This window comes from Gobio gobio (assembly GCF_949357685.1).
Source record: "Gobio gobio genome assembly, chromosome: 1".
Classification (NCBI taxonomy): Eukaryota; Metazoa; Chordata; class Actinopteri; order Cypriniformes; family Gobionidae; genus Gobio; species Gobio gobio.
Window position 1 is genome coordinate 26,874,218 of NC_137097.1, and position 14,298 is coordinate 26,888,515.

General features: G+C 35.2%; 1 long non-coding RNA gene across 1 annotated transcript in view; it reads right to left on the bottom strand.

Moving 5' to 3' along the window:
* Positions 1-3,849: 3,849 nt before the first annotated feature.
* Positions 3,850-14,298, bottom strand: part of LOC307137588 — a 31,469-nt gene continuing 21,020 nt past the window's right edge. The window contains exon 3 of the long non-coding RNA XR_013817937.1: positions 3,850-9,022. This is a non-coding gene — a long non-coding RNA (uncharacterized lncRNA). The remainder of the gene's footprint in view (positions 9,023-14,298) is intronic.

Genomic DNA, 14,298 nt, shown 5'->3' on the forward strand with positions numbered 1-14,298 from the left:
CTCTCTCTTATTATCTAGGGCCCTATGATTTCCGCAATCACGGAATCGCGGAATTGGCATATTAACGCGGAATCTATTGTTAACGCGGAATTTCCCGTAATTTTACATATTTGGAATGAAATGCGGTTTTGAGTGGGAGAACAACGAATGTCTGGGGAAAATGCAGACCGGGGGAAGCAAATCTAGGCAACACAACCCCTCCCGTCATTTCAGCTCCCCCTTCAAAACAATGAAAGTATGGCGAAGCGGCTCTCCGCGGCTCTGCTTTCGTCGGCGAAAAAGTTAAGAAACTCAACGCTAAGCCCTCAGTCCCGAGCCGAGCAGTTCCCTCGCGGGGAGTGCTTGCTGTATTTTGCCTTGTTTTTAATGCACTTTAATGTACTGTATGGAAAATAATGTCTTAAATGAACTTGAGAGGAAATGAGATGCGCGGGACAGCGCGACTTATCCACATCATGTTCGGCAGAGGTAGATCTTTATCATTATCACTGATAATGTCTGTCATCAATGTTCAAAGAACAACGGGAACAGAGAAGATTGTAGCTTTAATGATGATTAATCTATATTTCATTTATTATTTATGCAGTTAAGAAAGGTGTTGATAACTTTATTCAATTTCTGTGTAGACTATGTCTGACAGGGAAGGCCAGGTAAATATAACATTTATTATAATGGGTTTATGTAAAGATTGTTTTAAGTTCAATTAAATTAAAAGTTGTTATTTTTTTAAAGCCTAATAAATGTTGAAATTGGTAGCTTTCAGTTATACTGTAATGTAACGTCATCAATGCCTTCATTCATAAAAAGATGCCATTACAACACATATTTAAAATATACTGTCTTTAAGTTGTTTCTAAATTTATTTAGAGAGTAACTGAAATTATTACAATATCAAAATATTAATAACTCCAATGTTTTAAATTACAATTAATCATGATTAATTACAGAAAAATGCGATTAGTTTTTTTTAAATTATCAATTCACAGCACTTATATTTTGTTGTGACTTGAAGTGCTTAGAGTGCAGTGTTATGTTGCATCATGCTGTATTTGTCCTGAAAAGTAAATGTTTGTTACCTCAATAAATTTAAGGTCATTCTTATTTTATGTTTTATGTTCTATTATATTAACATTAAAAACGCACAATTTTTACAACTAAAATAACAGTTAAGGGTAAAAAAAAATGAATTCCCAAAATTTAAAATGGGAAAAAAATGAATCAGCAAAAATTAAAACTGATTTCATAGGGCTCTAATTATTACGTTGGTCCAGTTTTTCCAGAAGTGATAATTTTGAGGAGTGAGGATTTTATTGATGACATGTTTAAGTTAGCCCTAAGTTTAGGCTAAAAGGACCCATGCCATGTCTATTTGAAAGTTAAACTGTTTTGCAATATGAGGTCAATACAATACAGGACTGAAGCTGCTGTGCATTGTTCTAGTGCAAGATGCTGTTGAAATACAAGCATTATTTGTGACATTTTTGTTTGTTTGTTTTTTACTGTATTTGATTAATGTCATTATATAAAAAGAGGTTTAAATAAATGCAAATCTTACAGACATGCATAATTTCTATACATTTTATTTCTGTGGTAAGAGGACTTGAAATGACTCGAAACTAAAATGGTAGGACTTTGGACTCGACTTGAGACTTGTTGGCTTTGACTTTTGTCTCGACTCGGGACTTGCCTTATCTTTGACTCGGGACTCGAGGGCAAAGACTTGAGACTTACTTGTGACTTGCATAACAATGACTTTGTCACACCTCTGGCCATTACTGTACTATAGTGTGTTTTGCAGTAAATTACTCTATAAACTTGGAGTACATTAGGATATACAGTAGATATACTGCAAAGCAAACATACACTATGATTACTTTAAGAGAGTCATGGAGTTGGAGGCCAATCAAGTCCCACATGAAATGATCTACGTTGACGAGGCTGGCTTTAACTTGGCAAAAAGGCGTCGGTGTGGAAGAAACATAATTGGCAAAAGGGCCACAGTTCACAAGGCAAATGATGCAAATTACATTTTAAATATTAGAAAATAAGATTGAAGAGATTAAAAACTAAAATTAGATTCTAAGCTAAAACAGTTTCTCCAGTGGTCTTTTGATCTAGTACACCAGATCAAATTGTCTAATTTGTTGGGGAGTAAAAAATAAATGCAATATATAAATGTTCCTCAGGAATTGGATAACCTTGATCTAACCTCATGCAAATTATCTTTCAAGGAAAAATTTTCAACCTGTTAAGTAAAGATCCATAAAAAGTGTCTACCTGGGAAACAAGAGGATGCAAAGTGTCTTTTTTGCACAGGTAGCTAATTTTGGATTTAATGACCCTTGTGACTACATTATAAAATAATCCTTCTAATATTGCATAGTTTAGGGTTAGTTCACCCAAAAATGAAAATTCAGTTATTAATTACTCACCCTTTTGCGTAATCGCTGACAAATGCAAAATCATAGGCAAACTGATGCTCGTGCACACAAGTGACAATCATGCAGAGTGAATTATCAAAGACGCGATCAGAGAGAATCGCAGACGAGTCGCCAACGCACGTGAGATATTCGTCATGCTCAATAATTGCACTTATCGGCCATTTAAAATCCTGCAGTGTGAAATGTGTTCTGACACAAAAATACAACGGCGATGACTGACAGCCAATGAGAGACCAAGATACAGGGCAGTGGGAAGTTTAGGGAGGAGTTATAGACAAGAATATTAGTATTTTAATAGATATATTTACAATTCAGAAAATGTATCAAACAGAAATAAAGCACACATTTGCTTGACCAGCCGCAACAGCAGCACATTGCTAAATTTTTTATTTACTCTCTGTGCAGAACACCCAACCATTTCCTCCGCCATAATCTGTTTTGTTTTTCTCCATTTCGCTGCACATCAGCACACAGACAATTTGGATCATAAACTTTCTGCAGTTTATATATTTAATAGCATATATATTCTGCAGTTTATATATTGTTATTTTTAATAACAATTCCACTCTCACGCGAGAACTCCGGTCTGACACACGCATGATCTCACATTGTTTCCTTGTCACATCTTGCGTGTGTTTGGTTGTGAAACGTAGTTTGCATAGTTTTAGAGTTGTCTGCGATTCTTCCTACGGTAATAGTAATACAGTGTGAAACCCCCTATCGCCGATCCATCTTGCAATGTGAACACAGCAGTGACTGAATGCTGGCCCAGATAGTCATGAAGTGTGAAAGGAGCAGTGATCCGACGACTTTGAAAATTTGAGGAGGAACGAAGGTCTTACGGGTTTGGAACTAATGACAGAAATGAATTTTTAGGGCAAACTAACCCTATATGGCATTTTACAATTTTAGAGGCTGAAAAACTATTATTAAAATTCACTAATAGATAGTCTGTTCTCTGGTCATTTAATACTATGTCTAAATACATTAATTATGTTAGAAGACAGCTCAGCAGAAAGAAACAAAGAACCTGAATTCTGGTATCCCTTACTTTCAAGCCAAATATTCTCCATTTAACCTGGAAAAGTAAAAATAAAATAATAGTTTTTTGTTTTTTTTTATTAGTTTTTTTTAAGTCTAGGTATGAAATCATACATACATACATACATACATACATACATACATGTCCTGGATACTTTGTACAGAACAATTACACTAATGAAAAAATTACCTTATTGGAGTACTGCAGCCCTGAGAGCAGCATATAGTTCACTAAAAATAACACAGTAATATGAACCTATTGAGTACTGCAGCCCTGAGAGCAGCATATACACTTCCTCATGATTGTGTAGCCTACAGAACTTCTTCATCTTCTTTTTGGTTTTTGAATGGCGGCTGGCAACCAGCTTAATTAGGTGCATTACTGCCACCTTCTGCTCCGGAGTGTGGAACAGAGCATTATATTCTACTTATTAAACCCGTCCTTTTAAGGAATTCTAAGAAAACTTTACTATTCATTTTACTTGTTTACTTATTATAATACAGATTTAAAATGTACCTCCTGAATTCCATTCTTCTTGATTTCAACTATCATACCACTTCTTTCTTCCTCATAGCGCTTACATTCAAGAATTGCATGAATTACTGTTTTTTCTACTTTGCATTCTTCACATAAACCATTTGGATGTTTCCCTAATATTCTGACTGTACTATTTAGATTGGAATGTCCCAGCAATATTCTATTATATACAACCTCTTCTTTCCTTGTATTACCAATATGTCTTATTTTTTGACTTACTTTGTTAATTATATTATATTATAGAGAAATCTTCCCTTTCCGTTGTTGTCCCACTTTATTTGCCATTCTGCAATAACCTTTTTCCATATTAAAACCTTAATTTCAGACTTGCTTAGAGGAATTTGTAATTCTATTTCTTCTCTCTTCAAAGCTTGTTTTGCTAACGTATCTACATTCTCATTTCCCTTTATACCTACTTGTGATGGAACCCAAATAAAACTGATTAAATTATCATTCTGAACCAATCTTGAATATATCTGTAAAATACTATAAAGAATATCTTGATGACTGGATTTAAAAGACCTTAAACTCTTTAAAACTGAGAGTGAATCAGAACAAATTAAAACTTTTCCAGGTTTATAATCTTCTACCCACTGCAAGGACAAAAGTATTGCTATCATTTCAACAGTATATACTGCCAAATGATCGGATGTAAAAAACTAAAATTAGATTCTAAGCTAAAACAGTTTCTCCAGTGGTCTTTTGATCTAGTACACCAGATCAAATTGTCTAATTTGTTGGGGAGTAAAAAATAAATGCAATATATAAATGTTCCTCAGGAATTGGATAACCTTGATCTAACCTCATGCAAATTATCTTTCAAGGAAAAATTTTCAACCTGTTAAGTAAAGATCCATAAAAAGTGTCTACCTGGGAAACAAGAGGATGCAAAGTGTCTTTTTTGCACAGGTAGCTAATTTTGGATTTAATGACCCTTGTGACTACATTATAAAATAATCCTTCTAATATTGCATAGTTTAGGGTTAGTTCACCCAAAAATGAAAATTCAGTTATTAATTACTCACCCTTTTGCGTAATCGCTGACAAATGCAAAATCATAGGCAAACTGATGCTCGTGCACACAAGTGACAATCATGCAGAGTGAATTATCAAAGACGCGATCAGAGAGAATCGCAGACGAGTCGCCAACGCACGTGAGATATTCGTCATGCTCAATAATTGCACTTATCGGCCATTTAAAATCCTGCAGTGTGAAATGTGTTCTGACACAAAAATACAACGGCGATGACTGACAGCCAATGAGAGACCAAGATACAGGGCAGTGGGAAGTTTAGGGAGGAGTTATAGACAAGAATATTAGTATTTTAATAGATATATTTACAATTCAGAAAATGTATCAAACAGAAATAAAGCACACATTTGCTTGACCAGCCGCAACAGCAGCACATTGCTAAATTTTTTATTTACTCTCTGTGCAGAACACCCAACCATTTCCTCCGCCATAATCTGTTTTGTTTTTCTCCATTTCGCTGCACATCAGCACACAGACAATTTGGATCATAAACTTTCTGCAGTTTATATATTTAATAGCATATATATTCTGCAGTTTATATATTGTTATTTTTAATAACAATTCCACTCTCACGCGAGAACTCCGGTCTGACTAAATACATTAATTATGTTAGAAGACAGCTCAGCAGAAAGAAACAAAGAACCTGAATTCTGGTATCCCTTACTTTCAAGCCAAATATTCTCCATTTAACCTGGAAAAGTAAAAATAAAATAATAGTTTTTTGTTTTTTTTTATTAGTTTTTTTTAAGTCTAGGTATGAAATCATACATACATACATACATACATACATACATACATGTCCTGGATACTTTGTACAGAACAATTACACTAATGAAAAAATTACCTTATTGGAGTACTGCAGCCCTGAGAGCAGCATATAGTTCACTAAAAATAACACAGTAATATGAACCTATTGAGTACTGCAGCCCTGAGAGCAGCATATACACTTCCTCATGATTGTGTAGCCTACAGAACTTCTTCATCTTCTTTTTGGTTTTTGAATGGCGGCTGGCAACCAGCTTAATTAGGTGCATTACTGCCACCTTCTGCTCCGGAGTGTGGAACAGAGCATTATATTCTACTTATTAAACCCGTCCTTTTAAGGAATTCTAAGAAAACTTTACTATTCATTTTACTTGTTTACTTATTATAATACAGATTTAAAATGTACCTCCTGAATTCCATTCTTCTTGATTTCAACTATCATACCACTTCTTTCTTCCTCATAGCGCTTACATTCAAGAATTGCATGAATTACTGTTTTTTCTACTTTGCATTCTTCACATAAACCATTTGGATGTTTCCCTAATATTCTGACTGTACTATTTAGATTGGAATGTCCCAGCAATATTCTATTATATACAACCTCTTCTTTCCTTGTATTACCAATATGTCTTATTTTTTGACTTACTTTGTTAATTATATTATATTATAGAGAAATCTTCCCTTTCCGTTGTTGTCCCACTTTATTTGCCATTCTGCAATAACCTTTTTCCATATTAAAACCTTAATTTCAGACTTGCTTAGAGGAATTTGTAATTCTATTTCTTCTCTCTTCAAAGCTTGTTTTGCTAACGTATCTACATTCTCATTTCCCTTTATACCTACTTGTGATGGAACCCAAATAAAACTGATTAAATTATCATTCTGAACCAATCTTGAATATATCTGTAAAATACTATAAAGAATATCTTGATGACTGGATTTAAAAGACCTTAAACTCTTTAAAACTGAGAGTGAATCAGAACAAATTAAAACTTTTCCAGGTTTATAATCTTCTACCCACTGCAAGGACAAAAGTATTGCTATCATTTCAACAGTATATACTGCCAAATGATCGGATGTACAACTCATTGCCCATTCTGGAACTAAAAAAGCTGCTCCAGTTATCTCGTGCTCTGGATCTTTTGAGCCATCTGTAAATATGTGTAAGTATTGGGGATATTTTGTTCTAAGATGTACAGAGAATGCTGAAGACATGTCTACTTCTCTTTCTGTTTTTTTAATTTCCAACAAATGTAAATCTACATGGGGAGTTGAATAACTCCATGGTTCATTTTCAGGAATCACCACTGTAGGACTCATCTTAAACTTATTTACTTCCATCTCTTCTACATACACTTTACTACACCATCCAAAACTTTTCCTACACAACTTATTTTGTTCCCAACAATTCTTTAAAACCATTTTTGTAGGATGACCCTCTTTATGTCCTTTGAGGTTAGCCCAATAATTGATCATTAATTGTTTCCTTCTCATTTCCAAAGGAATCTCTTCTGTCAGGACTTGTAAAGAAGGAATGGCTCCACAACATAGTCTCATAGCTTGGGCTTGTATTTTCTCCAGTTTTTCCAACAGGGATTTTGAAGCCAAACAATATACCACACTGCCATAATCAAACACAGATCTAATCATTGCCACATAAATAGTTTTTAACGATGAAAAATGTGCTCCCAATGACACTCCACTTACACATCTCATAATGTTTAATACCTTCTGACATTTTTCAATAACTTTGTTTATATGATCCACCCATGTAGGTTTTGCATCAAAATAAATACCTAAAAATTTAAAAACACTAACTCTCTCTAAGGACTAGCCTACAGAACTAGACTGAGAGACCATTTAAAGGCCTTTGCAGGTGGTTTGAGTTAATTAGCTGATTAGAGTGTGGCACCAGGTGTCTTCAATATTGAACCTTTTTACAATAATCTAATTTTCTGAGATACTGAATTTGGGATTTTCCTTAGTTGTCAGTTATAATCATCAAAATAAAATAAATAAACATTTGAAATATATCAGTCTGTGTGTAATGAATGAATATAATATACAAGTTTCACTTTTTGAATGGAATTAGTGAAATAAATCAACTTTTTGATGATATTCTAATTATATGACCAGCACCTGTAGTTCACTAAAAATAACGCAGTAATATGAACCTATTGAGTACTGCAGCCCTGAGAGCAGCATATAGTTCACTAAAAATAACACAGTAATATGAACCTATTGAGTACTGCAGCCCTGATAGCAGCATATAGTTCACTAAAAATAACACAGTAATATGAACCTATTGAGTACTGCAGCCCTGAGAGCAGCATATAGTTCACTAAAAATAACACAGTAATATGAACCTATTGAGTACTGCAGCCCTGAGAGCAGCATATAGTTCACTAAAAATAAGTCAAGTCATCTTTATTTATATAGCGCTTTTAACAATGTAGATTGTTTCAAAGCAGCTTTACAGTGTTAAACAGGAAAATAATGCAGCATAATTTTATTCAGCTGTATAGCCATTCTGGAAAAATTTCAAGTATCATACAGTGACAGTGTGGGCTTTAGATCAATAATTTGATCAGTAATTTAGTTTAAATGGTTAATTTAGTTTATTATTTAGATGTATTTCGATGTTTAGTTGAAAAATTCAGTGTCCCCAACTGAGCACGCCAAGCCAGAGGCAGCAGTGGCAAGGAAACCAAAACCCCATTAGGTGACCTAATGGAGAAAAATAAACCTTGGGAGAAACCAGGCTCAGTCGGGGTGCCAGTTCTCCTCTGGCCAATTAACAAACAGCGTATTGTTATTATTATTCTGGCAGTTTTACAGCTCGGAGGTCATAATAGATCAGAATATTCGAGGGACCGGGGGCAACATGCTGGAGACGGGTTTATTGAGGATGATGTTGATTAAATAATTATTAAAGTGCAATATTCGAATGATCGGAGGCAACACGCTGGAGACGGGTTTATTGAGGATGACATATCGATTTAAGTATTATTTAATTTTAATATTCGAACAATCTGAGTCAACACGCCGGAGACGGGTTTATTGAGATGCCGTGTCGATGAGGCAGTTGCAGGGGGAGTCCAATCACGGTCTCCCAGACACTTTGGGGTCCTGTGTTGGTCTTCTCTGGGCGCAGGTCCACCATCTGAACTGGATACGGCCCGGATCTGGCTGACTGCAGTAAACCTCGGGATAAAACAGAGAGACTATCATTAGCGTAGATGCCATTCTTCTGATGATGTAACGAGTACATCAGGTGTTATGGGAAGTGTTCCCGGTTCCGGCTGACCTAGTTAATGCAGCCTAACAATCATTTCATTGAAAAAGTGTTTTATGTGTATGCCACAGTAAAGAGATGTGTTTTTAGTCTAGATTTAAACTGACAGAGTGTGTCTGCTTCCCGAACAATGTTAGGAAGACTGTTCCAGAGTTTTGGAGCTAAATAGGAAAAGGATCGACCGCCTGCAGTTGATTTGGATATTCTCGGTATTATCAACTGGCCAGAATTTTGAGACCGCAGTAGACGTGATGGAGTATAATATGTTAAGAGCTCGCTCAAGTATTGGGGAGCTAAACCATTTAGTGCTTTGTAAGTAATAAGTAAGATTTTAAAATTTATGCGATGTTTAATAGGCAGCCAGTGCAGTGTTGACAGAACTGGGCTAATATGGTCATACTTCCTGGTTCTAGTAAGAACTCGAGCTGCTGCTTTTTGGACCAGCTGGAGTTTATTTATTAAGCGAGCAGGGCAACCACCCAGTAGAGCATTACAATAATCTAACCTTGAGGTCATGAACGCATGAACTAACTGTTCAGCATTTTGCATTGAGAGCATGTGCCGTAATTTAGATATATTTTTACAGATGCTAGAAACGTGGCTTTCAAACGAAAGATTGGTATCAAAGAGCACACCCAGGTTCCTCACTGACGACGAGGACTTGACAGAACAGCCATCAAGTGTTAGACAGTATTCTAGGTTACTACTTGTGGAGCTTTTTTGTCCAATAATTAAAAATTCAGTTTTTTCTGAATTGAGTTGCAGGAAATTACCAGTCATCCAATGTTTTATATCAGCTATGCATTCCGTTAATCTTGTGAATTGGTAAGTTTCTTCAGGGCGTGAAGAAATATAGAGCTGAGTATCGTCAGCATAACAATGAAAACTAACGCCATGCTTCCTAATGATATCTCCCAGTGGTAGCATGTACAGGGTGAAGAGTAGCGGTCCTAGCACTGAGCCTTGTGGTACTCCATACTGAACTTGCGATCGGTGTGACATATCTTCATTTACTACTACAAACTGATAACGGTCGCATAGGTATGATTTAAACCATGATAATGCAATTCCACTAATACCTACATAATTTTCGAGTCTATTCAAAAGAATGTTGTGGTCGATAGTATCAAATGCAGCGCTAAGATCGAGTAACACTAATAGAGAGATACAGTCACGATCGGATGATAAGAGCAAATCATTTGTAACTCTGATTATATGACACAGTAAAATAAGTTGTGTAGCAAAATAACACAGTAATATGAACCTATTGAGTACTGCAGCCCTGATAGCAGCATGTAGTTCACTAAAAATAACACAGTAATATGAACCTATTGAGTACTGCAGCCCTGATAGCAGCATGTAGTTCACTAAAAATAACACAGTCATATGAACCTATTGAGTACTGCAGCCCTGAGGCACGGTGTAACTGCTGCTTTAAGAGCAGCATATAGTTCACTAAACGCGTCACAGCGAGGCGCGATAAAAGATTGCGTCTGATCTACATAGACACGCTGTAACTGCTGCTTTAAGAGCAGCTAGGGATGCACCGATACCATTTTTTCAGAACCGGTCCGATATTTAAAATCGGGGTTGACACTTTGACACTTTTTCATAAAAGTGAATAAGTGTAGCTCTAAATCTGGTAAAATGTTGTAAAATACATTCATGAAAAACAAGTAGGCCTAAATATATTTATAGAAATAGGGCCTATACTAAGAAATTAAAAGACATTTATTTTAAATGTATAACGCATCTTTGTAATGAGGTAGCAACATATTATAGATGGGGCAGAACAAGAAAAGCTATTAATAATCTTTCATAGCGCAAAAGTATTAGAATACTAACGGCTCCAATACAGTGCGGCGCGCATGCGCATCCCGTGCGCAGGATGCATAGTTGCCAGGGTCGCGGTTTTCCCGCACAATTGGGCTATTTTAAAAAAGGAGTCGCAGGAAAAATTACGGAGGTTTTTTTGGGCTACTTTTATAATGTACCGCGGCCGCAACAAAAATTTGGCAAATCAGGCAAAGAAATGTGAAAATGGAACCGTTTATTAGTTTGTATTGATCCCCCGGGAATGAATACTTGGCAACAACCGCTGCTGCACGTGTGCATTTGACGTAACATCACATGAGTTATGGTTCGCATGAACGTTATCACATGAGTTAGAAGCATCGGTTCGGTTGTCCGTGGATAAACAAGCAGCATTATAAAATGAGAAAAACCTTCAAATGCTTTCTCTCTTTACTGCTAAAAACTATTCAGAAAGGTGGGGAAGAGAGCACAAATGTCTAAAAGAAAACAGCCCTAAGATTGTATATAGTTATGTTATATATATATATATATATATATATATATATATATATATATATATATATATATATATATATATATATATATATATATATATATATATATATATATATATATATATACACACACACACACACACACACACACACACACACACACACACACACACACACACACACATACGCTATACCAGTCAAAAGGTTTGGAAACTGTACTATTTTAATTATTTTTTAAAGAAGTCTCTTCTGCTCACCAAGGCTGCATTTATGTTATTAAAAATACAAAAAAAGCTGTAATATTGTGAAATATTAATAATGTAATAATGTGTAAACAAGTAACTGTTTTCTATTTGAGTATATTTTAAAATGTAATTTATTCCTGTGATCAATTTAATAAAGATCAATTTATGATTAATTCAAAGAAATGAATACATTTATTCAGCAAGGATGCATTGAATTGATCAAGTATAGACATTTATAATGTAGCAAAAGCTTTATATTTCAGATAAATGCTGTTCTTTTTAACTTTCTTTTCATTAAATAATCCTGAAAAAAAGGTGCACAACTCTTTTCAATATTGATAATAATCAGAACTGTTTCTTGAGCAGCAGATCGGCATATTAGAATGATTTCTGAAGGATCATGTGAATCACAGAAATAAATTGTATTTCAAAATATATTCAAATAGAAAAAAAGTTAGCCTATTTTAAATAAAAAAAAAAACATTTCACAATAGTTCTGTTTTTGCTGTATTTTGGATCAAATAAACGCAGCCTTGGTGAGCAGAAGAGACTTCTTTCAAAAACAATCAAAATAGTACTGTATATATATATAACGTTTATTTTTATGCCCTTTGGAAAATTGGGCTAGTTTTCATTCCATTTGGGCGGGTTTTGAGCTGTTATTGGGCTAGAAATATTTCTGGGACCTTGCAACCCTGGCAGGATGATGCGCTTGAAGCAACAGAGTCACAGCGCACTGCTCCGTCCGCATTGAAAAGTTTAACTTCAAAACACAAAGGGAAGATATATCGATGCGTAGTGTATCTATCGATGCAATATTTTATTGAGGCGTTTCTTTTAATAGTTTAACACTTCAGTTACCGTGTGTGAAGAACAACACAGTCTCTAGTCCAGTGTTGTGATCTAACAGATACCCGGTAGAAAGTAGCCTAATGTTAACACGTTTACAGCAATAAACTCCAGCAAGATAAAGTCAAGTTATGCAAAACCATAGAGCGTTATCTGCAGATCAAGCATAATAACAGAAATACTTAATCATCTTGGAGAGTGTGTCATCGTGTTGACTGTCGTAACCGAACGCGACACACAGTTTAAAGTTGAATGGAGAATGGCTGACAGACGCAGCGGAGGGAATTATTCACATGAACTTGAATTTAATGACTTAAATATTCATATGTACCTCACATTAAACTATGGAATGGTTTCAGAACACTTAATATAGTGCACGAAGCGTTGATGATGCTTTATAATGTTTTGTGTGCATTTTGTGGGGCACTGAATATTATACGCACAGTATCGGATTTGGATCGGTCCTGTCTGATCGATACCCGATCCGGCAAATAATGGCGGATCGGAGCCGATGCCGATACAGAGTATCGGATCGGTGCATCCCTAAGAGCAGCATATAGTTCACTAAATGCGTCACGGCTCGACGGGATAAAAGATTGCGTCTGGTCTACATAGACACGTGTAACTGCTGCTTTAAAGGGATCCCATGGTTTTGAGACTTGTATGGCTTAATATAACATAAATTATGTGTCTTACTGAAATATGTAGTTGAAAACCCATGAAAGATCCACGTTATTTAAAAAATCCATTATATATTTGGACAATCGGCGGAGCCATTTTGTTTGCATTCTGTTGATGACGTAGAATGGTTGCACTCGGCAATCAACTGGCTCTACCCATAGCTATTTTTACCACAAAACACACCTTGAAAATTTTTTCAGAGTTAAACAAAACCAATCAATTGCTTTGTAATTGCATTTAAAACACACTCAAACACACGTGCACACAAACGCTCTCACACACACATTACACACCAACAAATCGGCACGCGCACGCTCACACACACATACATCTGACAGGGTCTCCGGGGTCCGTTCTACGTACCTCGCTTAATACATCTGAGATGATTTGACAGATCCCAGATCTTTTAATCGTGATAACTGATGTCTGGCTAATTTGGTTTTTCAAAAGAATTTAAATATCTGGATTAAATGATCTAAGATCACTGTGCGTTCTTGTTTTCCCTGAAGAGGGCAGATGCATCAATACTCGAAACCATGATCAGCAACGTAAGGACATCATATAATTAAAAAAGCCACCTGGCAAAAAACTTGACAAATTACACAAAAAAAAACCCCACGAATATCTGGACCTTTATAAGGTAACAGCTAAACGACCAAACCAACATAAAAGTTATAATAGATCAATGATAAAAGTTTTTTTTTTTTTTTTTTTTTACATGATTACCAATTATTTATATTCACGATTTTATACAGTATTTGTACACCCTTTACATTTTTATTTCAATGTTGTAATTACATTTTTAATTAAATTTGAAGCAGATTTGTAACGTGACAGTATTAAAGTTTCTTAAGGGTCAAGATCAAATTCTCTGCATCTCCTGCGCTGCATCAAGCCACTCCCATGATATCCATCATCACTTAAATGAATGCACGGCTCAGATTAACTGTACAACATGTGTGTAAACCTTCAATAAAATTATAAAGTAATTATTCCATCACAAATAAAATCGCTCAATCAAGTGGCTGTGTCTATAGTATTATACACAACATTATAATATTATATACATTCTCATATACATATACAATTTAAAATTTGTAT